Source organism: Prionailurus viverrinus, chromosome B2 (genome assembly GCF_022837055.1).
Source record: "Prionailurus viverrinus isolate Anna chromosome B2, UM_Priviv_1.0, whole genome shotgun sequence".
In the NCBI taxonomy this organism is placed as follows: Eukaryota; Metazoa; Chordata; class Mammalia; order Carnivora; family Felidae; genus Prionailurus; species Prionailurus viverrinus.
The window spans coordinates 87,465,465-87,492,124 of record NC_062565.1 but is presented as its reverse complement, the minus strand read 5'-3'; the positions used below and the strand labels follow the sequence as shown (position 1 = coordinate 87,492,124).

General features: G+C 40.2%; 1 protein-coding gene across 14 annotated transcripts in view; it reads right to left on the bottom strand.

Annotated features, from left to right (window-relative positions):
* KLHL32 (kelch like family member 32) overlaps window positions 1–26,660 on the bottom strand; it is a 247,118-nt gene that overhangs the window by 202,362 nt on the left and 18,096 nt on the right. For 8 of the 14 annotated variants that reach the window (XM_047859204.1, XM_047859196.1, XM_047859205.1 and 5 more), the window contains exons 3-5: window positions 17,323–17,386; window positions 7,730–7,833; window positions 4,377–4,439 (exon numbers count right to left, since the gene is read on the bottom strand). The exons of 1 other annotated variant lie outside the window; for it this stretch is intronic. The gene's annotated coding sequence lies outside the window, so the exon portion shown is untranslated. Of the gene's footprint in view, window positions 1–853; window positions 895–4,376; window positions 4,443–7,729; window positions 7,834–17,322; window positions 17,387–26,660 lie in introns of those variants that run through there. 5 more of the 14 variants (XM_047859197.1, XM_047859198.1, XM_047859200.1 and 2 more) reach the window with 4 other exon arrangements.

Below are 26,660 nucleotides of genomic sequence, written 5' to 3'. Positions count from 1 at the left end.
TTGGGGGCGCCTGGGTGGCGCAGTCGGTTAAGCGTCCGACTTCAGCCAGGTCACGATCTCGCGGTCCGTGAGTTCGAGCCCCGCGTCAGGCTCTGGGCTGATGGCTCAGAGCCTGGAGCCTGTTTCCGATTCTGTGTCTCCCTCTCTCTCTGCCCCTCCCCCGTTCATGCTCTGTCTCTCTCTGTCCCCAAAATAAATAAACGTTGAAAAAAATAAATAAATAAATAAAAACAAAGTTTTGGAGATTTTTTTGAATGATACATAAAATACTTACTGAGGAACTAGTTTATGTAAGACCAAGAGCTGAGTTCCTAGGATACAACAGCTAATGTAGGAGTTCTTCCTCTCATAGGGCTAACAGTGGACATGGTGGACAGCAAGAAGCGGCTTGAGAGTGTTTTAGCCTTCATAATCATCACTGATCTCTTCTCAAAGACATCCTAAGTAAGCACATTGCCCCCAGGCCACAGCGAGCTCTGCTTCACAAACATAGCCTCAAGACCAACTCCTAGCCCTTCCTTTTTAAACAAAAGGCTGTCCTTCAGCCCCATCCTGGCCACTGCCAGGGACTGTTTAATTCATTCTTTAACCTTAATTGTGATACATGCCATGGGCTCTAAGCAGTTTCCTCATGTAAAAATAGTAACACCTACCTCATTGTGTTGTTGTGAGGATTAAACAAGTCTCAGAAACTATCTGTCCCATGACAGTTAGCTGTTATTATTATTGTTGTTGTTTTATTGTTACTTATGATTATTAACACAGCAGAGAACTTGGCTCATCCTGTGTAATTAGGGAAGGGACTTCCCTGAGGATGGAGCATCCAAGTTGATCTCTCAAAGATAATTATTACCTGGGGAGGGGTGGGAAGAAGGGTGGTTGGGAGGTGCCCTGGGCAGAGTCAACAGCCTGTGCAAAGGTCCTAAAAGCAGAAAGAAGCAGGGCCTGTTAGAGGCCAGAGTGCAGACCACACAAGCAGTATTAAGAATACTGGTCTCAGGGCTCCTGGCTGGCTCAGTAGGGGGAGCATGCAACTCTTGATCCTGGGGTCATGAGTTTGAGCCCCACATTGGCCACAGAGATTACTTAAAAAGAGAGAGAGAGAGAGAGGGAATGAGAATATTGGTCTCTGTCCTAAAATCAGTGGGAGTCCACAGAAGGTTTTAAAGTGAGAGACTTGAATGATGAAATTTGCATTTTAAAAAGATTGCTCTGGCTGTGGTTTGAAGGTTATTGGAAAGGTGCTAGAGTCCCCAAAGGAACAAAAGGGAACTTCCAACTCTTTGGCTCACCCTATAAGAGTAATCACTAGTTCACGCAATCAACCTCTCCCTACATCAAAACCCCTCGGGTTTCCTGTCTGAGGGATCACATCTACTTGCCTTCATCAGATATCATCCTGAACAACCATGCCAAGTACTTGGCCCCTGGGTCTTATACATGGCTAGCACTAACTCATTGATTGGCTGACATTGAATTCTCTGTTCAAATGGGTTCCACTCTCCCCTTCAGTGCTTGATAAGTTCAACAGTGGTGTCTAAGGAGAAATCTTAAGTAGAGAGAGACAGACTGAGTGTCAAGTTCCCCATCTCACTCAACCCCAATCAGTCTCCTCACATGCATGAACTTGGTATTTTTGTAGAGTGCATACCTGTCCCTGCCCAGCCTCCCACAAGGTTCTGCTGGCAACCAAGCACCTCCCACCACCAGGCCTTAACTGACTGGTCTATGAGTCTGGACCTAATAGCAAGCTAAGCCAACCAGACCCCTTCCCCGGGATTTAGAATTGGAATCACCAGTCTCCAGATCAATTGGACTGCTTACTTACAAATAGAAAACAATACGGGAAACGATGTCTGGCTATTTTTATGCTAATCCTATCTCTACTTAAAATTTTGATGCTTTGCTTATCACCTTGAAATGTTATATTAAAATATTATTTATTTTGAGAAGATGTGGTATATGTATACAAAGGAATATTACTCAGCCACAAAAAGAATGAAATCTTGCCATTTGCAATCATGTGGATGGAGGTAGGGAGTATTATGCTAAGTGAAATAAATCAGTCAGAGAAAGACAAATACCATATGATTTCATTCATATGTATTATTTAAGAAACAAAACAAACCAGCATCGGGAAAGAGAGAGAGAGAGAGAGAGAGAGAGAGAGAGAGAGAGAGGCAAAACAAGAAACAGACTCTTAACTATAGAGAACAAATCAATGGTTACCACAGGGGAGGTGGGAAGGGGGATGAATTAAATAGGTGATGGGGATTAAGGAGGGCACTTGTGATAAGCACAAGGTGTTGTATGTAAGTGTTAAATCATTAAATTGTAGACCTGAAACTAATATTACACTATATGTTAATTAACTGTAATTTAAATAAAAACTTAAAAAATACAAGTTAATATATGAACCTTTAGGGGGATATTGCACAATCTATGTATGATAGATTGTACTTGATTGAAAGTTGAAAAGTATTAAAGGTCTTACTGAGACCACAATTAAATAACCTTCTAATCTGTATAAATCTCATTTAAATAAGTGAAAGTAAGATGCATGCTGATTTTATAGACTTTAACATTTTTATCTGCTTAACAAAAGCTGAAGCTGAACAGATGATTTATCAGGTAAAGTGATTAAAGAATGGATCAGTGGAACTGAATAAAACGCTATACAAAATTTAAAATATACATATTATTTACTTTAATCACTGAGTTTTCCAGTGATTTCTCAAATTTTGCACCTTACCTGTCTCAACTTAGCCTCAGCTCTGTTTTCTGCCATGTGGACTGGAAACCAAGAAAGTAATTATGCAGGGAAAAGAAGCAGGCATACAGAGAAAAAGAGGCAAGAGGTGGAAACAGGACATTCTGGATCTTCCATGCACTCCTGCTGTGGGCATACATGAAACAACCTAGATCCTCATAATAAATTCCTTGTTTATTTAAGCTAACTCAACTTAGGTTAAAAGATTCCCAAGAAATTCAAATAGAGTTCCTACATAAAATTTTGTTTGGGGGAAAAAAAGGAGGGGACCTTTGTTGCTTTAAAAACACATGGAGACATACCTATTCATGTATTATGAGCTCATCTGAAAACTTATCATTTAAATTTTAGCTACTGCTTCTAGGGGAAAATGCACTCCAAGAACTCCCCAAAAAACAGGTTTAGATAACTAATGTACATATTTTTATGGCATTTAATACTCTTTCCTCTACATTCCTTAAAAGGCCAAGCACCTAAAGACTCAGTTTTTTGTCTTCAAGGTTTATTTATTTCTGAGAGAGGAAGAGTGCAAGTGAGGGAGGGGCAGATAGCCAGGGAGAGGGGATCCAAAGCAAGATCCACCCTGTCAGGGCAGAGCCTGATGTGGGGCTCAAACTCACAAACTGTGAGATCGTGACCTGAGTGAGCCAAGCTTAACCTACTAAGCTGTCCAGTGCCCCCTGAAGACTCAGTTTTAAATGGTTTTCCATACAAATTCATTATATGAGGAGGCAAATGCTATTTATGCCTCTGGCTTAGTGGTCAACCACTAAATGTGTAAAAAAACATTATTTTGGTAAAGAGAGAATTTACTGATGTCACTAGATATCATTTAAAGGCATGAAATATATTTATAAAAATGGTTAAGAAAACGTGTTTAAATTTTAAGTATCTTTTGATCAGCTTCTTGGCTCAGCTAAATGAACTTGGGAAAGAAAGAAGGGATTTTCCCCTGCAGCATAACTACTATAAAAACACAATGCAGATATAGTACTTTCCATTTATCAGTGTAAAGATTGGCTGTGATACTTCTCAAAACATGCCATCTCCCCCAAAAGATTAGTAACAGGAATTTCAGTCTTTGTACTTAAAAATAGACCAAATAAATGTAGCCTGTGAACACAAAATAAATATTTTATAAAATGGAGCCCCACATTCACATATCATGTGCTGCCATGTTACTAAGGGCTAGTCACTTACCTTCTTTAAGTCTCAATTTTTCCATTTTCTAAAAACACAGATAATACCACCTTGTCACAAGGCTTTTATAATGCATGGCACACCTAGTTCAAAGACTGACAAATCATAGGGCCTCAGTAAACCTCAATGCATCTCCCTTTATTATACATACAAATGTGAATCATATAGTGAATTGCTCAGATGACAGGTATGTGGGTGAATTTTTACTTTTGCTTCATTTTTTGCTAATGTAGTTTACATGCTAAGTAAAATTTTTTTTACTTACATGGCACTAAAATTTTTTTAATGCCAAAAATGCATATGGCAGCAATCTCTAGCAGAAGCTTACTTCACCTTGGAAATGCAGGAAACATTTCTCAAAACCACAGCAATTCTTTGACATATCAAAATTATTCATTGGCCTTACCCTTAGGAAATGTTCGTTGGTGGAATCCCCTCTTTTACTGGTGAGCTTCTTTTCAAATAAAATCTGCTTGGTACACAAGATTAAAAAGGTTTAACCTTTATAGTTTCACTTTCATTAAAATGTTTCCAGGTTGCCAGAGCTTCACTCAGAATTTTTTTCATTTTTTTTTAATTTTTTTTTCAACATTTTTTATTTATTTTTGGGACAGAGCGAGACAGAGCATGAACGGAGGAGGGGCAGAGAGAGAGGGAGACACAGAATCGGAAACAGGCTCCAGGCTCTGAGCCATCAGCCCAGAGCCTGACGCGGGGCTCGAACTCACGGACCGCGAGATCGTGACCTGGCTGAAGTCGGACGCTTAACCGACTGCGCCACCCAGGCGCCCTATCATTTTTTTAATGTTTATTTATTTTTGAGAAGGAGAGAGAGTGAGTTGGGGAGGGGCAGAGAAAGAGGGAAACACAGAACGAAAGCAGCCTCGAGGCTCTGAGCTGTCAGCACAGAGCTTGACGGTGGGGGGCTTGAACTCATGGACCACGAGATCATGACCTAAGCTGAAGTCAGACACTTAACCAACTGAGCCACCCAGGCGCCCCTGCTTAGATTTCTTTTTTAAGTAAACATTGAAAACATAGTATTTACAAAGGAAAAAAAAACTTATTAAACCGTAATAGTGTGAAAGGGGAAAGAAAAGAAAAAAAATAAGTATCTTAGAGGTTACATGCAAAAGAAAGACCAGAAGGATGCCTGGGTTGCTTGGTCAGTTGAATGTCCAACTCTTGATTTCCGCTCAGGTCATGATCTTATGGTTCGTGAGATTGAGCTCCACTTCAGGCTCTGCACTGAAGATATGCAGCCTGTTTGCAATTCTCTCTCTCCCTCTCTCTCTGCCCCTCCCCCACATGCTCACATGTGAGCACACCTATGTTCTCTTTCTCTCAAAATAAATAAACTTAAAAAAAAGAAAGAAAGACCAGATAGACTAATCTAGGTTCATATAATTAACAAACATGAGATATGAAAAATTAAGCTATGTTAATTATACCATTTAGGGGTACATGCAAAGAAAGACATACTATATGAACTAATCTAGGTTAATAAAATGAACATAAGATAATTAAATATTAAGCTTCCTTAATTACACTAATAAAATGTAATTAGGATGTACACCAAACCTACCAATATATAAGAAGAATAAAAAGTTTATTCTTTTTTTATTTTTATTTTTTTTTTAAGTTTATTCATTTTTGAGAGAAAGAGACAGAGCATGAGCAGGGGAGGGTCAGAGAGAGAAAGAGAGACAGAGACAGACAGACATACAGACAGTATCCAAAGCAGGCTCCAGGCTCCGAGCTGTCAGCACAGAACCCGACATGGGGCTTGAACTCAGAAACCATGAGATCATGACCTGAGCCAAAGTTGGACACTTAACCAATTGAGCCACCCAGGCACCCCAAAACAGTTTATTCTTGCTATTATTGTATATTTGTTTAATAATATTTTAGTATTATGCTTTAGAAATACTTGACAATTTTTTAAAATACTAATTATTTTTGATCTGAGAAATTTATAGTAATTAAAGGGAAGTATCACCAACTCTTAAGCCGGCAGAAGTAAAATGCAAGAGTCTACAGGAACAAAGAATTTATAGGAACAAAGCCAAGAGATTGAAAAATATGTGAATTATAGGTGTAAGTCTTTACCATCAAAAACTAGTTACATTAGATGATTCTTCAGTAAACTGAAAGGCTTGTTAATTTCAAACATCAGATTACATCAATATGTTTTTTTTTTAAGTTTATTTATTTACTTTAAGGGGGAAGGGGCAGAGAGAGAATCTCAAGCAGGCTCCAAACTACCAGCTTAGAGCCCGACCCAGGGCTCGATCCCATGAACCATGAGATCATAACCTAAGCTGAAATCAAGAGTCAGACTTTTAACCAACTGAGATACACATGCACCCCCTCAAGTTAATATGTCTTAAAAGGAGGGGTGCCTAGGTGGCTCAGTCGGTTAAGCATCCGACTTTGGCTCAGGTCATGATCCCAGTTTATGAGTTTCAGCCCCACATCTTGCTCTCTCCTGTCAGCATGGAGCTGACTACGGATCCTCTGTCCATCTCTCTCTCTCTGTCTGTCACTCTCTCTCTCAAAAATAAATAAAACATATATATATATATATATATATATGAAAAAGGAAATGTTACTTTGAAGCATAAAATAATTAGGATACATGCCAACAGTCCCAATCATTATTTTATTTATGTATTATATATGGTGATAATCTATCTTTAATTCTTATTTCATAAATTGAAATATTTCATATTTCTAATACCAGTAAATTAGTACAGTTTTCATATCAGTACATCACTGTATGGTATCTAATAAATGATATTAGAAATCCCTTTAGTCTAAAGGCAAACATTTAAGGGTACCCCACTAGCATACTTTCCTATATGGAATATTCATTCCTGAAATTTAACAGGGATGCTTGTGCCCTTTCAGAGAGTAAAGATGACTAAGTTCTCCCTCCAATAAAAAGAAGTGAGATAATCTAACTGTAATAGAAAAGCTCCAATGTATGATTAAAGTACAGTTTACCACCTAAATAGAAATTTAGGTCAACCAAACAAAATTACCCCATTTTTGCAAAACCTTACCATCCTTTTAGTATACAAAAGACTTATTCAGAACATATTCCTGAGATCATAACTTTAAGACCTTTCTATTAAACAACTGGTATGATAAATTATAATTAAAAATAATTTGAAATAGAGACACCTGGGTGGCTCAGTCCATTAAGTGTCCAACTCTTGATTTCAGCTCAGGTTATGATTTCACAGTTTGTGAGATTGAGCCCTATGTCAGCTGTCAGCACAGAACTACTTAGGGTTCTCTCTCTCCCTGTCTCCCTGCCCCTCCCCCATCTCAAAATAAATAAATAAACTTAAAAAAAATAATTCAAGGGTGTCTGGGTGGCTCAGTCGGTTTAGCATCCAACTCTTGGTTTTGGCTCAGATCATGATCTCACAGTTGTGAGATCGAGCCCTGCATCAAGCTCCATGTGGACAGCACAGAACCTGCTTGGGATTCTCTGTTTCCACCCCCCCCCTTGGCCCCTCCCACAAAGACATGCTCTCTCTCTCTTTCTAATAATAAGTAGAAATAAATGAATAATAATTCAAAATAATAACCACTTCACCTACTACCAGGAGTCAAAAGCTTTCTCTGACTGCTATTATACAAAGAAGTACTTTACATGCATGATCTCATTTAATCCTCACAATAACTTTATGTGGATGATATTATTCTTGTAACTTTACTGACAAGAAATCTGGGGTGTAAGTAACTCACCAAAAGTGACAGGATTGGAGAGGAATTGATAGAGTCAGGGATCAAAACCTAGGCTGTTTGACTCTAAAGCTTGTATTCTTAATTCTGCTGCTCCACCTCCAAACCTTATTTAAAAAAATCATAAAATTACTACTTTTACAGAAATATCTAAAATCAAAATGTATAGATTATATGGAAATTATAGAAGAAATATAATCAGTAAATTCTTCTTAACAACGTAAGACGTAACTATGTGTATAATGATAAACGGAGTTATAATCCTATGAGAGAGGGGTAAGAGTTAAATATCTTTTGGAGATGGATCTCACCTAAGGTTGCCAGGATACACACCCAGTGTAAGCCGGCCCAGCATAATAATCCCAGATAAATAGATATTGACAATGGGAGAGAGCAAAGTCTTTAAATTATGGAACACACTGAATCACCCATTGTTTTCAATATGGTGACAGACATGTAACCACATCTCAAATAGTTGGGACAGGAGATCCAATATCCATGAAATCTATGGAAGCACATGCAGCAAAGCTTCCAGGTGTTCTGTACTATTTAACATTTTACATATTTGAAAGCATTTAGTATAGTGCTTGGTACAGAGTCAACATTAGTTTGACTCTTCTTCCCCACCTCCTGCATGGAAATATCCTGGATGGAGGGCACACTCTACAAAAGTGTAGATAAGAGAATGGCTGGGAGTAAAATTGAACATTTTAGATGACACAGTCAGCCTCAGGTAGAATTGGACAAGATGAGGTTCACAGGACTCCAGAAATGTTCCTGTATTTCATTAAAAAAATAATTATCAGAATGGAGGAAGTATAACTCAAGAGTCACATGAGATTAAAAAAAAATAAACCTAGGAATTTGTACAACTATGAAGAGTTGTCATAAGAGCATGAAACAGAAGATAATTCATTAATATTTTCAATATATAAAATACACTTCAATAAGAAAAAGATGAATAGCTTCATAGGAAATAAAGGACAAGAGCTTAAACAGGCAAGTCACCAGAGTAGAGATATAAAGGAACAGTAAACAAAAATGTTTTCTCTGGTTAGTAACAAAAATGTAAATAAATCAACAATAAGATGCCATTTCCTTCCAGTTGCCTTGGCAAAGAATGATGATGGCTAATGGGAACAAGGAAAATGATGTTTTTATACACACAGGTGAGTGTTTAAATGGGTACTCATTCCAGGGGCCAATCTGTACATATGTATCAAAGGCCTTAAAAATGGGCAAGGCCTTTGATCTAGAAATTCCACATCTAAAAACCCATCCTATGGAAATAATTAGGTAAGTGTGCAAAGACATATGCTCAAGGGGGTTCACTGGAGTGTTGTTCATATGAGCAAAAAATGGAAGCAATCTGTATGTTAGGAAATGAATTGAATAGTATATATCCTTCAATGAAGAACCAAGTAGTAATTAAAATGATAATGTAGAGGGTGCCTGGGTGGCTCAGTCAGTTGAGCACCTGATTCTTGATTTCCATTCAGGTCCCAGGACCCCAGGATCATGGGGTCGGGCTCCAATGAGCATGGAGCCTGCTTCAGACTCTCTCTCTCTCTCTCTCTCTCTCTCTCTATGTGTCTCTCTCTCTCTCCCTCCCTTCCTCCCTCCCTCTGCCCCTCTCACCCCCATTCATGCTTTCTCACTCTAAAAAAAATAAAAATAAAATAAAATGATGTGGCAGATACATACTTAAAAAAAATTTTTTTTTTAATGTTTATTTATTCTTGAGAGAGACACAGACAGAGCATGAACAGGGGAGGGACAGAGACAGAGGAAGGCACAGAATCTGAAGCTGGCTCCAGCACAGAGCCCAACGCAGGGCTTGAACCCATGAACCGCAAGATCATGACCTGAGCCAAAGTCAGATGCTTAAACAGACTGAGCCACCCAGGTGCCCCGATACATACTTATTAACGTGAGAAAATACTTAACATGTTTTAAGAGAAAACCAAGTAATAAATCAATACATACTGTGTTATATAAAACTCCCTTTGTAAAAATACATATTTCAGATATTAATAATGATTACTGTCATGTGCAAGATTTTAAAACTTTTGGTCATCCGTACTTTCTAATGTTCCTACAATAAACACGTACTTTAATGGGTGTAATTAAAAACATGGGTAAACAAGAAAAGGAGGTTTCCATTTGTGTCCCCATCCAGTGCTTACCAGACATAATAATTTTAGGCAAGTCAATGTATGCCAAGACACAGCTGCTTCAGATAGAAAATTGGGACAATAATAAACTATACCTCTCAGGGCCAGTATGGGAATAAAACCAAAAGCAAAAGCACTCTGAAACTGTAAAGTACTTGATAAACACTGGTTGTTATTATCACCAATAAAAGACAACTCATCAAGAGATTAGGGGAAGAAAAACTGATAGACACTCAGGTGATATGAGAAGAGGAGGGGAAACGCTGGTCCTCCTCACCTGCACAGGCCCTCACGTGTGTGGCAATGCAGTTGTTCCTCAGGGCCACATTCAAGGGAGGCCATGGTAATGATGCAGGTGACAGCACTTAGCAAGTGTCCAGCATAGGAGGTGCCTTCCTGCTCTTCTTTAATTCATTAGGCACTTTACTCTTTCTTTTTATGGATCAGGATACTAAGTCATAAAGAGGTCAGGTAATTTGCTGAAAGCCACACAACTGTGAAGTAGGGAAACCAAGTTTCCAAACCAGCAGACCAGCTCCAGAGGCCACACTCTTAACGATAACATTAACACTAACACAATTAACACTAACAAAGGGAATGTATTCCAGAACACAGTCACACCCTGAAGTGCTGAAGAGATCAAGACCTAGAGCTGTGAGTACAAAGTCCCCAGGCTGGAATGCTAAGGCAACATCACCTCCAACTCAAAATGAAGAAAGTTTCCAATAATCTAAAATGGCCAAAGATTGAATAAGTTACTATGCAAGGTAGTATATCAATCACTGGAAGTCAAAAATGGGGCCATAGCACATCTGAGGTTGTTCTGAAACAAACAAAAATGGCCCTAAGCTTACCTGAGCCACAGAAGCCACCAGCAGGGCATGAGGACCTACAACCACCACTGACTGCTATCTCTCAAGGAGGTCCCTGCTATGGCTCAACTATGTCCCTGCCAAGGTTGCACATCCAAGTCCTGACCTCCATTCCCTTAAAGTGAGACTATGTTTAGAGATAAGGCTTTTAGAGAGGTAGTTAAGGTAAAAAGAGGTTATATGGGTGACTTCTAATGTAGTATCACTGGTGTCCTTATAAGAAGAGCTTAGGGGGTGCCTGGGTGGCTCAGTCAGTTAAGCGTCTGACTCTGGATTTTGGCTCAGATCATGATCTTGTGGTTCGTGAGTTCAAGCCCCACATGAGGCACTGTACTGACAGTGCGGAACCTGCTTAGGATTCTCTCTCTTCCTCTCCCTCTGCACCTCTCCACTCACATATGCGCACTCTCTCTCTCTGTCTCTCTCTGTCTCAAAAATAAATAAACATTTAAAAAAAAAGAGCTTAGGACACATGCAAGCACAGAGGAAACAAGTATGTGAGGACACAGCAAAAAGATGGCCATCTACAAGCCAAGAAAACAGGCCTCAGAAGAAACCAACTCTGCCAACATCTTTATTTCCAACTTACAGCCTCCAGAACCAAGAGAAAATAAATTTCTGCCATTTAGGCCACCTGGTCTGTGGGACTTTGTTAAGGCAGCCCTAGCAGACTAATACAGTTCCCAAGGGTGGGCACAGCCCACCAAGAGTGGGTCCTTGCCATCACCATTCTGCTCCATGGTGGAAATGAGCCTTCTCCAGACACTGCTGCCTCCATCCACCAGTCTCTTCAGAGCTTCTCTTCAGCTCACAGGTTGTGCTGTGCCCACTGAGCCCCTACCTCCAGGGCTGGGACAGCCCATGCTCTGCTCAAAGCTGGGCCACAGGTGACTCTGAGAAACCATCAACCTTCTAGGACCCCTGGCCTGAGCAGCTGCCTGTCCTCCACTGCTCCGTAGGAGTACTTGGCCCACCGCTCTCACTTTTCCAGTCAGTGCTCACCTTTCTCCAGGTGTAAAACCCACCACTCTTTGAGGAAAGTCCCTCTGGGGAGTTGCTCCGACTTCTAGGCATTCAGTTTGTGTGTTCCAGCAGAGAGCCATCTTCTTCTAGAGTTTCTTAAGTACCGAGGAGGCCCAAGCACAGGGATGAGGGTCCAGGGTGTGGAAGTACTGCCTAAAGCACCTGCCACGTTCCAAAAGTCTGTCTCCACGGTAAACCTATGTGCATCTGCACACTTCCTGCATAACTTCAGGTTATTATCTTCCTCAGGGGGCTTCTACGAAGCTGTCTTCTATAGGTAACTCCACCAGTCTGTCACACAAAGACCACAAATGTCTTTCCAACTCAGTCCTGTTGCCAGATCCACCCACAGAGGGAAGGGAGAAACAACCACCCATCTCCACATGCTGGGGGATGTAGAGACCCAGTTTCAGCCACGATACCCAGGTACCTGGCATTCAAACGAATATAAGCAGAATCCTTCACCATCTGATCATCTCACTGCTCTGCTTAAAACTGTTGGTATTAAGTCAAATTCCCTTCAATGGACCCCTGCCAACATTTCCAGCATTGTGTCCTGCCATTTGACTTCTTGTTTCCTGGTCACAGTCATGCAGATCTGTTCGTCCATGTTGAACTATTCTCTCTCTTCGGGGCACTGGTACCTGTCATGTCCTCTGCCCAGGACTCTCTACCCCTCTGCTTTGCCTGGTTAGCTCCTATTCATCCTGCAAATCTCAGGTGTCACTTCCTCTGGGGAGCCTTCCCTGATATCCCCAGGTCTGAGTTAATTACTCTTGGACACGCTCCAATAGCACCAATGCATCCATACCTACCCCATAATCAGCACTGTCTACAATTACTTGTTTAGAAAGGCAGACTCTATTGCCTCAGCCTCATTTCTACCCATAGCCCCAACCCCAAGCAGTGAGCTCCTTAAGTGGGTGACCATTCCCCTTACGGGTAATCCCAGTTTTGCCCACTGTCCCAGTATAATTACTAATTATTGTAATTATTGTCCTCTTTTGTTTTCCAGCTTGGACGATAAATTATTTGCTCATCCTGTCTATACAGGCAGGATCCACATCAGTCTTGCTCCCTATCTTGAATCCCTCGGGACTACCATTATTCCCACAAAATTTCCCAAAGGAGAAAAAATAAAAGCAAAGTGTATCTCCATTTTAGAATGAAGAACATGAGATCTTGATGCTAGATTATTTGCATATATTGAATCACAACGTTTTGGTTTATAATATGAAATTCGTGCCCTAAGAAGAATAAAAGGCTGCACTGAATATCCAAAATCTCCCTAGTAAGAAAGAGGATAAAGTATGTATAGTCACCTCATGAATATAGCTGTTCCCCTGGGGAACAAACCAAACTACGATGTTCACAGCAGCTCCCTGTGTCACATTAGCACAGCCCTTTCCAGCTCTCACTTCAATTTAATTTCTAGCTCTATCACTCGTCTATGAATAGAAACATAAAATTCTCGGATCAGTTACACCATCTTGTCAAAATAACCTAACCAGCAATTATAACATCCTAAGGTGCTTTTAAAAAATGTTGCCATAAAAACTTCTTATTAAAGAAATTCTTATAGCTCTTACAGTACTGAAAACGAAACCATCCATCGGCTTCTTTATAGATGGCACAATGTAGATCTTGAGCATTTTCTGGTATACAAATTATTTGTATGATAAATAACATTGTATGGCAAAAAAATAATCAGTGTGCCTCATTTACATAATCATTTTATTTCATCAGAAAATTCTCTACGAAGAAGTTCTTCATCAGACAGTAAAGGAACATTCTCCTCTGATTAATGATTGTCCTCTAACAAATAGAAAACATGTAGTTTACAGTTCCCCAACCTATAACATAGGCATAATCCAAACTCCACTTTCAAATGGAGAAAGTCTTACTGTTGAGTTTTAAAACACAGACTCTTCATTCATTCAAGTATTTCCTAAAGGGTTAATATGTTTCCAGGAATCACTGAACAAGAGGTGATGGCAGACACAAAAGAATTAAAAATAGTCTCTGCCCTTCAAATAACTTACCAAGTAAGATATAACGTCCACATTTGCAGTATTCTAATAGTAAAAGATAGTTTGAATTTTCTTCTAATGAGAGATGTACAATCTTTCTCTAATTTTAAATTTCTAAAACTGAGGTGGTACCTTAAATCAATATGTTTATTAATATACTACTATTTTTTTCCCTTGAAAAGGGAGCATTAGAAGCTCCATAAGAAGAACATCCACAAGAAGCATTAGAACACTAGAGTCCAAGTGTCTAAATTTTTTAAATTTTTTTTTTTTTGAGAGAGAGAGAGAGAGAGAGCGCACAATCAGAGGAGGGGCAGAGAGAAAGAGGGAGACACAGAATCTGAAGCAGGCTCCAGGCTCTGAGCTGTCAGCACAGAGCCCAACACAGGGCTTGAACACACAAACCATGAGATCACCTGAGCCGAAGACAGACGCTTAACTGACTGAGTCACCCAGGCACCCCTCCAAGTGCCTAAATAAGAAGGCTAGGAGTGCATGTACTATTACATTTAATTACAATGATCTAGGGGCGCCTGGGTGGCGCAGTCGGTTAAGCGTCCGACTTCAGCCAGGTCACGATCTCGCGGTCCGTGAGTTCGAGCCCCGTGTCAGGCTCTGGGCTGATGGCTCAGAGCCTGGAGTCTGTTTCCGATTCTGTGTCTCCCTCTCTCTCTGCCCCTCCCCCGTTCATGCTCTGTCTCTCTCTGTCCCAAAAATAAATAAACGTTGAAAAAAAATTTTAATTAAAATGATCTAGCAATGTAAGAACTAAATGGGTCCATTTTTCAGAAGCAAAAGCTGAAGCTCAGCAAGCTGAACTGCTTTGAGATTAAAAAACAAAAACAAAAATGGTAATTGTGAAGCTGAGACTCAAATCCAGCCCTGTTATGTCCTGCTGCACCACACTGCCTACTGCCTTCCCAAGGGCTAGATGGCTGTCAGTAAGAATGATGAGGGAGGTTGGGACACCTGGGTGGTTCAGTGGGTTGAACATTCAACTCTATTTTGGCTCAGGTCATGATCTTACAGTTTGTGTGATGGGGTTCCACTTCACTTAGCTCTGCACCAAGTGTCAAGCCTGCATGGGATTCTCTCTCCCTCCCTCTCTCTCTGCCCCTCCCCTGTTCATGCACGTTCTTGTTCTCTCTCTCTCAAAAAAAAACATTAAAAAAAAAAAAGAAGAAGAAGAATGATGGAGGGAGGCTAAGCAGAGGAGCCCCGAAGGATGCAGAGAGAAAGGAGAAGCCTTTCTAGATTAGAAATACAACACAGTCAAAGATTTTCCAGTTATACTTCTGGCAAGAACCCTATACCAGCTAGAGAAACAGACATGTATTCAATCTGCTATCCTTAACAGGAAGCCTTTTAACAGAAAGTTCCACTTCTATACCCATTTTACTGATTACAAAATTGAGGTTTGAAGAAATTAAGAACTTCATGAAGGTGACACAATCAGTATGGAAGCCAGGGTGAAAACCCAGGCAGTCTACCTCCAGAACCTACCCTTTTAACCAGTAAGCTCTCCTGTGTCTCCAGCTAGTACAAACGTGTAACTTACACTCCAAGTTCTTGTGTGTGTTGAACTTCTCATCTGGAAAGCCTGTGATAAACATGCTAACTCTCTCAGACAAAATATTTGATCTTCCATGAAAACACAGATCTGACCAGGATGAATAACAAAGAATTGACTCTAATAATTCACTAACCATAGTCTCACTCTTGTCACAATGTAACACGTTTCAGTATAACATTAAAATAGCATTTACCATACACCAGGAATTAAGGGCAAACAAGTAAGATTAAAACGACTGTAAAGCAAAATTTCTGTGTTTTTTTTAACATGACAAGTGACAAAGGCCATCACTTCTTACACCATAATTTCCTTAAAATAAAATGCAAGAAGGATGTGGGCATGAGGTTAAGTTTCTTCAGCTGGGCTGAGCTACATATTAACTGACAACTATGACTTATAGGGGAGGGACCATGTTCCATTCATCTCTGTGTTAGAAGGAGCCTTGTTCTTAGAAGACTTGCTAATAAGTCCATTTTCATCAAGTGTTCTTTTTTTAATGTTTATTTACTTTTGAGAGAGAGAGTGTGTGTGAGCAGGGGAGGGGCAGAGAGAGGGAGACAGAGGATCTGAAATGGGCTCTGCACTGACAGCAGAGAGCCTAATACGAGCCTCAAACTCACAAACTCTGAGATCATGACCTGAGCTGAAGTCAGACTCTCAACCAACTGAGCCATCCAGGTGCCCCATAAATTGTTTTTATTTAGGGGGTTAATGGTCTTTCAGCACAGATGCAGAAGTTCCAGATACCTCCAAAAACACTTTTCTCTGTCACTGAAAAAGCATCCTGAGTCTTTTACAGAATAGGTACATAATCCTAACAATTTCAAGATACAAAGACCAAACAGAAATCCAAATTTCATCTTCATTGAAAAATAACATCAGGGGCACCTGGGTGGCTCAGTCTGTCCGACCCTTGGTTTCAGCTCAGGACATGATCTCACAGTTTGTGGGTTTGAGTCCTGCATTGGGATCTTCGCTGACAGCTGCAGAGCCTGCCTGGGATTCTCTGTCTCCCTCTCTCTCTGCACCGCCCCCCCCACCCCACCACCACTTTCCCTCTATCTGTCTTTTTCTCTAAATAATTAATTAACTAGGAAAGGCAAGGCAAGGAGGAAAGAAAAAGAAAAGAACATCACTTTAAAACTTTCACTTTCACAAAAATTCCTTGGCTATGAATCTTCAATTTTAAGATAATATTCCATTGTCCTGCTTTATACAGGAGGGGGTTCAGGACATACTACACCAAAATGTGGCACCTTGGAGTTCTGAATATTACAAGCTGAAGGAAGCTGAGAAAGCACATGTGCAGTAAGGACTTTCTGTCATTCCCCAGAAGCAGGTCATAAAACCCTGATATGAGAGGTACCCTCCCTGTACGCGGAGGAAAAGAACATCCTTTTCTCCAAGATGCAGAAGGAATTTGAACGAACAGGCTTTGCTGTTTCTCCCACACTACTACACTGACTTTATACCATTTTTTTATCCTATCACGTTTTTTCCAAGAATTTTCTCTTTTCATCAAACCTATCATAAAAATGCTCAGATTTTAATCACTTCTTTGGGTCTTCATTTCCTTATGAAGGCTCCCATGTCATGTAAAACTTATGTTAAATAAATTTGTATGTTTTTATCTTGTGAATCTGTCTTTTGTTACAGAGATACAAAGATCTAGAACTCAGAAGGGTGGAGGAAAAATATGTTTTTCTTCCTCTACGCATAGAATAACTAAGCAGCAAGATGAGGCACTCGAAATACTAAAATCAAAACTTTACACTCACCACAGAATATTGATTTGAACAAAAATGTTTAAAGTCAGTATATTTAATTCCAATTGTCAATGGCAAACCATTTTACACTGAGTTTCTTGTCCTTAGTTTTAACTACTACCACTAAAATAAATACCTTTGAGAAATACCCAACTTACCGGTGAAACAAAAATAGGAATGTTGTGCTTTCTGATTCACAATACCAAGTACACTGTGAAATATCTGTAAACAGTGAAAAATCATTAATCTCACTGGGAAACTCTTAAGATACTGTCTTATGAAATTATATAAGATGTGTCATTAATAACTTGCATAAGCCTGTTATGAGCGATCCAGTCAAGTAGAAGACATTAATATTTTTAAAAAAAGTGAAATCTAAATTTCAACAAATTTGAAATGAGTCAACATTATATAAAAAGATGGCAGCAACCATGGAAATGGACTCAGGGACTCTGGATCCAGGTTAATGAGTAACAAGTGTGGACCAAATGTGACGGACGGCAGAAAAAGTATAGCAGAAAGAGAACACTGATTAACCAGAGCGTCAGAGCTGGAGCTATGAAGAGCCAATTCACATGAAGCGAAATGCATGAGGATTTTTGGAATACTCACCTATCTGAAACTATTAACTCCCACTATGTGCCGCTCCCTCCTCTAGGAGGCACAGTTTAAAACAAGACAGACAATGTCCCTATTCTCTTAGAACACAGATTCTAGAGGGGACAAAAAGCAAATAGGCATACAAGAAAACACTGGATAGCAACTGGGTGCTGCACTGAACAGAACAGTGTGATGTGACAGAATCAAAGAGCATTTAGTTTGAATGGTCAGTAAAGCCTCTGAAGAAATGAAGTTAAATCTACAATACCACTTAAAGGGGCTCCTGGGTGGCTCAATCTGTTAAGTGTCCGACTTCAGTCCAGGTCATGATCTCACGGTTCGTGAGTTCGAGCCCCATGTCGGGCTCTGTGCTGACAGCTCGGAGCCTGGAGCCTGCTTCAGATTCTGCGTCTCCCTCTCTCTCTGCCCCTCCCCCGCTCTTGCTCGCTCTCTCCCTCTTTCTCTCTCTCTCTCAAAAATAAATAAAACACGCACAAAAAATTTTTTTTAATTAGTATTCCCTTAATTACACAAATGTCAGAATACTAAAGAATATTCCAAAGTCAGGGAAAAGAAAGTTTTCCGTATTATGTTTTGTGATTTGAGACATGTTTTGAATTGCTACATGACTTTTTGGCATGAGTCAGAAGAAGAGGAGGAGAGTGGAGTCTGTTTTCTTGGCTCAGTCAATAGGCTTGGGTGAGCTTGAGAAGTAGGAGGATGAATCTCAGAATAGTGTGGGGGAGGTGGAGGGGAAAAAGGCTGTCAAATTCATCATGTTTGATATTTTACAATGACTGAAGTAGAATCCTTCCTTTATCAATCCTTGTTTCCCCAATGCCCAAGAGCTAGGATCACAAAATTCTGGGGTTCTTTTTAATTTTCTAATGAAGACATTATTGCCCTTTGGTGATATCCTAGCCATACATAGGATGTAGAGTATACAGTATTATGTAGTATTCATGAAAATAAAACCATCATGTTTATTTCATGAAGAAAGCACGTGAAAATTATATCCTATGATTTCAATAACTATCACAGTAAAACAGGCTTACCTTCCTACATCACAAGAATTTTCTTTACATCTCAGAAACTATCTCATGTCTTAGAATATTTTTCATCTATATACCATTAAAAAAACATTTTGGTCTCTTTGGAGAAGTTGATAGGAACGCCACCTAGCGTGAACTACCAAGCGGAGGATATGAACCCAACCTCAAGGTTGAGGTATAAGGTGAAGTAATTTTCCCAGGGTCAGCAGGCTAGAAAGTAGCAGAGGCAGGACTGGAACCTAGGCAAGTCTGACTAGAGTTTACACCCCTCATCATAGACGATGCTGCACCCAGCATTAGCAACACAGAATAGCTGGACTTCACAGATTTTTCAGAATACAAACTCTCTTCCATAATTGCTTAGTAATTTCCAAGATGTCGGCTATAATAAATAATTTTCTGGAAAATATTCAGCATAGCTATTTCTCTTTGGGACCCTCTAAATTCTAGCGTTGGGATCCAGAAAGGCATATAACATAAGGATAAGAGTGAAAACATTGTAGTGGAACTGTCTGGTTCCAACCCCCATCCCACAAGCAATATGACCTTGGGCACGTAAACCCCTCTGTGTCTCAGTTTCCTCATTCTGTAAAAGGATGTTAATAATACAATCTACCTCACCACACAGGTATAAGGGTGGGTTTAATGAATCAATATAAGTAAGTATAGCACTAAGAACAGTGCTATGAAAATAAAATATATCAAGGTGTTAGCTGTTGTCATCATGATGCCAAGAGTAAAAAAGGCTGCAGACTTCAACCGTACCTTATCTCCCATCTATACTCCTGAAATACCATAATTCTATGTACTGAGGTAGAAGGTAAATCAAAGCCTCAAAGACGATGATGTGTAACCCTGTAAAGATGCTTGGAAGATACTGCTCATTATATTCACTATGCAGGGCTCTATTTAACGAGAATCTTGAGAGAGATTTCTTTCTAACCCTAGCATTCGATGCTCCTGCATGATTGGCTTTGTTTTATTCATAAATGCTTTAAATACAGGAACTAATCAAGATTCACATTTTAAAGTGACTGCCAAGGACATCTAGAATGAAATACGCTCCCACTCTTACTAAGTATCTAGAACCTAATGGTACACGTTTTTCTAATATTGTTCAGTTTGTGTTGTTATGCCCATTCCTTCAGTTTTTCCTTTACCAGTCACTTCTCATTTACGTTAAACTCTTTTATGTATTTATTTTTTAATAACCAAGATATAAGGGGCACCTGGGTGGCTCAGTCCGGTTGAGCGTCCGACTTCGGCTCGGGTCATGATCTCACGGTTTGTGAATTAGAGCCCCGCATCAGGCTCCGTGCTCTCAGTTCAGAGCCTGGAGCTTGCTTCGGATTCTGTGTCTCACTCTCTCTCTGCCCCTCCCCCACTCATGCTCTGTCTCTCTCTGTCTCTCAAAAAATGAATAAACGTTAAAAAAAAATAATAAAAAAATAACCAAGATATGAAACAATCTGTCTGGAAGAACAGGAAAGGGACAGACAGGAAGATGTAAGAATGATGATCTCATTAGGACCTATTTCCAGGTTTGTGGGAGCAAAGTTGGAATATGCTTCTGAGCTAATGGTCTAGGAAGTGCAAAACAAACAGAATATGAAAATCACAAGAAGTGGACTTCCATTACCAGCACCTCCCACCCCACCCTGCCATACTTTAACCTGCCCAACGATCAGTATCAGTATCAATAAAAAAATTCTCCAGCCCCCTATTCCTCACGAAACAATAAAACACATGTAATAATTCCAAGTTCATAGGCAGTGAAATGACTGATTCTTGACTCAATAACAAGTATTGGCTGAGTGCCTACCTCATCACAGGTATCCTTCCAGACACATGGGATATACTGGTGAACAAAACAGGCAAAATGCTTACCTCACTGAGCTTACCTTCTACATAGGAAGACAGATAACAAACAATAAACATGGCAGATAAGTAAATTATAGGGTATAAATTATAGGAGGGAATGCTATGAAAAAAATCAAGCAAGGTAAATGGGATCTGGATGAAGGATTTATGTAAAAATTTTATTTTTATTAGGAACTAAAACTAAATATTATATATAATTCTGAGTGATTAAGATTGTCTAGAATGGTGTATATCAACTAAAACAAAATAAAAAAAAATTTTCTCCTAAATAAACTCAACACTTAAAATGTCTGAAAAGTTATTAATTCTGTTGATTTGTCATTGGTAAAATGAACATTTTCTCATAAACCAAAACAAGTTACACCCTATCATTTGTGTAGTCTTATTTCCCAGCCACCTGAGTAAGAACTGTACTCCCAGAGACTGTTATAAAGCATTCCATGTCTGGCATCACACCCCACACCTGTAACCGCAGAAACTCCCACTAGACAGGGGAGACCAGCTCATCAGTTCCAGAGTTTGTCTCACAGCCTCTCAAAACTGGACTTATAGGGGTGCCTGGGTGGCTCAGTCGGTTAAGCATCCGACTTCAGCTCAGGTCATGATCTCACAGTTCAGGGTTCAAGCCCCACATAGAGCTCTGTGCTGACAGCTCAGAGCCTGGTTCAGATTCTTTGCCTCCCTCTCTGTTCCCCTCCCTCTCTCTCTCTCCCTCTCTCTCTCTCTCTCTCAAAAATAAACAAACATTTAAAAAAAACTGGACCTGTGCTCTCAGCCCCCATTATTCTCACTTGTCTACTCTATGCAGCAATGTCTGCTGCTCAGTCTACTGAGGTGTACACGAAAGGGGTGCAAGCACGTGCCCAAATCACTGGCAATGGTAGGAGAGACTGTAACACTCCCTGGGTGCCACAAAACCACTTCCCTGAAGGAGCCACTGCCCAAGAGTGCCCTTTCCTACTACCAATTCACCAATGCCAGTGTCCACTCTGGATGCCAAAGGAGTTTCAGTCAACGATGCTTCTGTATCTTTCCTGCTCTTTGTAAAGAATCTCCCTCTTTCTAGGACTTGGACTTGATTCCAAGTGAACTTGGGCCAGGGTAGCACTTGCTGCTGAGCAGCAAACACTGTGCTGTACTTGGAATCAAGCCTTTGCTCAGACACTAGCCCACTAGGCTAGAACTAAGCTTGTAAGTTTTATTCTCTCCACAAGATCTGTGATCTCCACTAGGGCTTATGCCACAACTTCTCCAGATACGCCCCAATCTTCGGGAACATGTTGGGACTTCTGATCTAAGGGAGGTGGATATGAGTTTCTAGCTTTTCGGAAGGGAAGCATCACTATGGGCATCGTGGTGAGCAAAGGAAAGGCACTGGAGTTAGCCTTGCTATGCACTGCCCACAACTAGCAGAGAGTTACCACAGCAATGTGCTGGATGAGTGAGTGATAATTTAAAACAAAAACAAATAGGAACATCTGGGTGGCTTGTTGGTTGAGAGTCCAACTTCGGCTCAGGTCACGATCTCAAGGTTTGTGAGTTCGAGCCCTACGTCAGGCTCACTGCATCAGCATGGAGCCCACTTTGGATCCTCTGTCCCCTCCTCTCTCTGCACCTCCCCTGCTTGCGCTCTCTCTCTTAAAAATAAATATACATTTAAAAAATAATAATAAAAATCAAGTACATGAAGCTACATCAGATTTCTCAAGGAAATGCTTTCCAAATTATTTAGGGTAGCTCATAAGAGATCCATAAATTCAGTACATAAATATTGGAGCTATATAACATAGGACACAAGTCATACCCTATATGTGAGAAGAGTTATCAAAGTAGTGTTATATTCTTAGAGTTATAAACTTAACAACGAAGATGATCATTCTTCCAATGCAGAACGTTCTATCTGTCCATTAACAGTTTTTCCGTCCTGTGACTATTTACTCTTCTGAAGAGTAAATCCAGAAGATTCCACCAGAGAAAACAGTTCTGATATTTCACAAACATACCAATGATACATTATAGACTTTTCTGCCACCTCACAGATTTGAAAAGTGTTACGAAATCATGAAAAAAAACCTCATGTTTTACCCCAACCTCACGACTTTCTACTAGTATAACTTGGGCAAACCTATTAGCCTTTCTCAGGCAATAGTGACTTCTCCGTAAGACAAGGGTCTCTTGCATGACGCTTTCGGTGACATTAATTGAAATGAGTTTAAAAGGATTTTCTAAACGATGAGGTACATTATAAGCTCACGGCATCATCAAACTCATTCTGCTACTGTGGCAGATGGGACATTTCTCTCCTAAGAACCGGAGAGATCTAAGAAAACTGACTTGTTCTCCCAAAACAGTGTTCTGCCAGATGCTATTACATAATTGTATTTTGTAAAGAAGTTAGAAAAGACAATGGATTAAGACTTGAAGTTCATTATCTCCACAGAGCATGTTTAGGCAGAATATCTGAATAAAACAAGAATGAAAACATTTCATTATTGCCTAAGATATTCTAGATAATGCCTTTTATTCTGACACCTTGAATCTATGCTTGCCTCATAGGTAACATTTTCAATTATTAAGCACTAGTTAATATCGCCAGAGTCGGCATGATCAGTAATTACCGCCTTAATAATCAGAGGCATCTGATTCCAGCTGCTCCCATCTTTGATATAACCATGAGCAACAGCCTGGAGGACAGGAACTGACAGGGAAAGAATACAGCCGGGGGTCAAATTAATGCTGGTGTTGTACTAGCTTTCAGTGAGCTACTCTAGTCAGAGACACATGCTGAAAAGTAAGAGCACAGATTGAGAAAATGAGTGTCCTGAGAGTTTGCTACAAAATAAAATATTTTCTGAACATGAGAATGCCTTTGGAATCTAGCTCTGAAGAAGCCGGCTAAATAAATCATACCTTTAACAATCTCCTTTTGAGTAATTATAAAAAGAATGCATCTGCATACTCATTCCCCTGCCAGATAGGACTTTTCCCTTCCCCAGATGGTTGGGGTGAGTGTCTGTGCATATGGCAAGGGAAAAACAGCAGGAAGCTCAAAGTACTTAACTGTAAAAAGAAAAAGTGAGGCTTATGGAACATGTGCTGTGTAAGACACGGTAAGGGCCATAAAACCAAAGACCAACCAAAGAATGCAAGGCTGTGTCCTGGTCCCAGCTATGCTACTGTCTCCCCAAGAAATCCAGTTTGCTCTCTCGGGGCTTCTGCTTCATCATGTGGAAAGTAGTGATCCAACTAAATCAGTTTGGAGAGTTCTTCGCAGCCTTTGTGAAATTATCCAACACTGGAGATCAGCAGAAATAGGTAAAGCAGGTGTCAACTTGTGCGTAGGTGAGAAATCTTCTTGGCAAAATAGTGTCAAGTTTTTCCTCCTTCTTCTTTGAAATAGAAGTAAAAATCCTACTACTGCATGGATCCTCTGTGAACACCACCAAGAGACCCAGCCTTTTAAGAGACAATTCTAGAAGAATACAGATTCTGCATCTATTATAAACCAAATACATTTCAAGGAAATTTTGAGGAAAAAAAATGGTCCCATGATAGTCCACTACCCCATGATGGGAGAATGAGAATGTGCGTGTGCGTGTGTGTATGTGTGTGTGTGTGTGCATGCACACATGCATGTAAAGATGCGTATGTGTGTACAAACGTGTCTTTGTGCAGGAGTGTGTATATGCAGGTAGGTTGTGTGTGCATGCGTGCGTAAGGATGTGTATATGTGTACAAACGTATGTTTTTGCAGTATGTATATGTATGTTTGTGTAGGTAGGTGTGTGTGTGTGTATGTGTGCATCAAGCGGAGGCATGAACAATCCATCTCACTTCTTTTCTTCCTTTTTGCCTACTTTCCCTCCCCTAATCTCTTGCACTGAGTGCTTAATTTAATTTTTACGAAGGCATGTGGGCAAGAAAGAGGTAAAAGAGATTGCCCACTTATTACTTAGGCTAGGTCAGAAACTATTCTGCATTAGTGAGTGGCTCTCTGCAGAATGAGGACACCCAAGGACTAGTGACGGTAGACAGGGATCAGAATCACCTGACTAAAAGCTTTTTCAATTTCTCTGTACCTTCTCCTCTCTCCTGCCCTCACTGAGATTTGAATATGACTCTTGGAGGATATTCTTAATGTGCACATGTGTACACACATCACAGCTGCAGCAAATCACTGCTACTGATTTGCTGAGGTAGAATAAAGATTAAGGATCTTGCTGCGAATGTCCTTTCCTGCTCTAATACTTTGGACATGGCTTCTACCATTGTAATACTTTCTAATTAAGGAAACATATAACCAGAGAGCAACAGAAGGCAACACGACATAACTGTGCAGAAAACTGAGTGGCAGAGAAGATGAGGACTTCTAAAACAAGGAAAAATATTGTAACGTAGGGCTAATCAAAAGTGCTTTCATGGAGGAAGTGGGTATTGAGCTAAATTTGGTGCACAGATCTTAGACTAAGGAAGAGGTAAAGAAATGTGCTGGGGATCAGGTGTGTACAGCACCAACTATGTGCAGGGGGTCACAAGCTGGAAAGAGAGGGGGGCAGCATCAGTGCTGGGAGTAGTGGCAGGTTGGGCTGACCAGAATTAGTGGGGTCAGCTGACCTGAGGCTGCAAATGGCAACAGAGCCTGAACTTAGAGCAGTGACTGTAGAGTCACCACTGGCTATAAAGCAAGAGAATGCTGGAAGAAAACATGGGGCTGAAGAAGCTCCTTCAGATCCTGGTGCCCAAGACAGGTCAGAGCAGAAGGTTCTAACCTGGCATCCACGAACAGACTTAAGTATGCAACAGCCCCTGCCAATATATGCCACCCTTTTTCTGAATCCATATGCATACATGGATTTTTGCACAGGAAGGAAGATCCACACCATCTATGAGATTCTCAGAAAGGTATGTGACAACTACTTCCCCCACCTAACCCATATGCCACCCACACACAACACGAGAAAACTAAGACTTCAGGAAACAAAATGTTACAAATTTTCCTCAGGGTCTTCTCATTGTGCAGATGGGACAGATGAGTAAAGGGTAAAAGAAAGGAAAAGAGCAGCTATGTGGCACCATCCCATGCCATTCACAGAGGATCCAGATGGGGAGACTGAGAAGGCACCTTCCTGGGCTTGCTTTTTAGGGAGGTGTTGGTCAAAGGGAATTTCGTGGACTGCACAAAGTACAATGCACAACATCCAGACGTCACCTGAATTGTTTTACACCTGAATAGGTTTACATATCAAACCTCTTTTGCATAATGAAATCAGCTTCTCAGAGCTATAGTTTCATTTGATTAAAATGTATCTAAATCATTCAGGAAACTAATTTAAGAAATTAAATCTAGTTAAGTATGGAGGCACCTGGGTGGCTATCAGTTAAGCACATGACCCTTGATTTCTGCTCAGGTCATGATCTCACTGTTTGTGAGTTTGAGCCCTGAATCAGGCTCTGCACTGACAGTGTGGATGGAGCCTGCTTGGGATTCTCTCTCTCTCTCTCTCTCTCTCTCTCTCTCTGTCCCTCCCCCCACCAAATAAATAAATAAACTTTAAAAAAAAAATCTAGTTAACTATGCTAATTCTCAATGGGGATATAAACAAGCTTTCAAAAAAAAGTAACAACAATCAGCTTTAAATCAAATACTGAAATTCACATCTGGCCACTTACTAAATAGAAAGGAATAATTATTTAGTAGGAATATTTATCAAAATTAGTATTTTAAAAACTAGCATCCACCCAGGTTGAAAGAACAAAATATGCCTTTCTCGGTCTTTATTTTACACCCAAAGTAGTGCTGGCTTTTCAGATATGCCAGTTAAATTTAGTTTGTTACTGGAACATGTGAATCATAAAAGCTGTACCTTTAGAAGCATTTTCAGAGAAATTTATTTTTTGAAATCTCAACCTGGTAAGCAAACCTTTGAAGAAGTCTTAAAAATTTTGTTCTCAAAAATATAAAG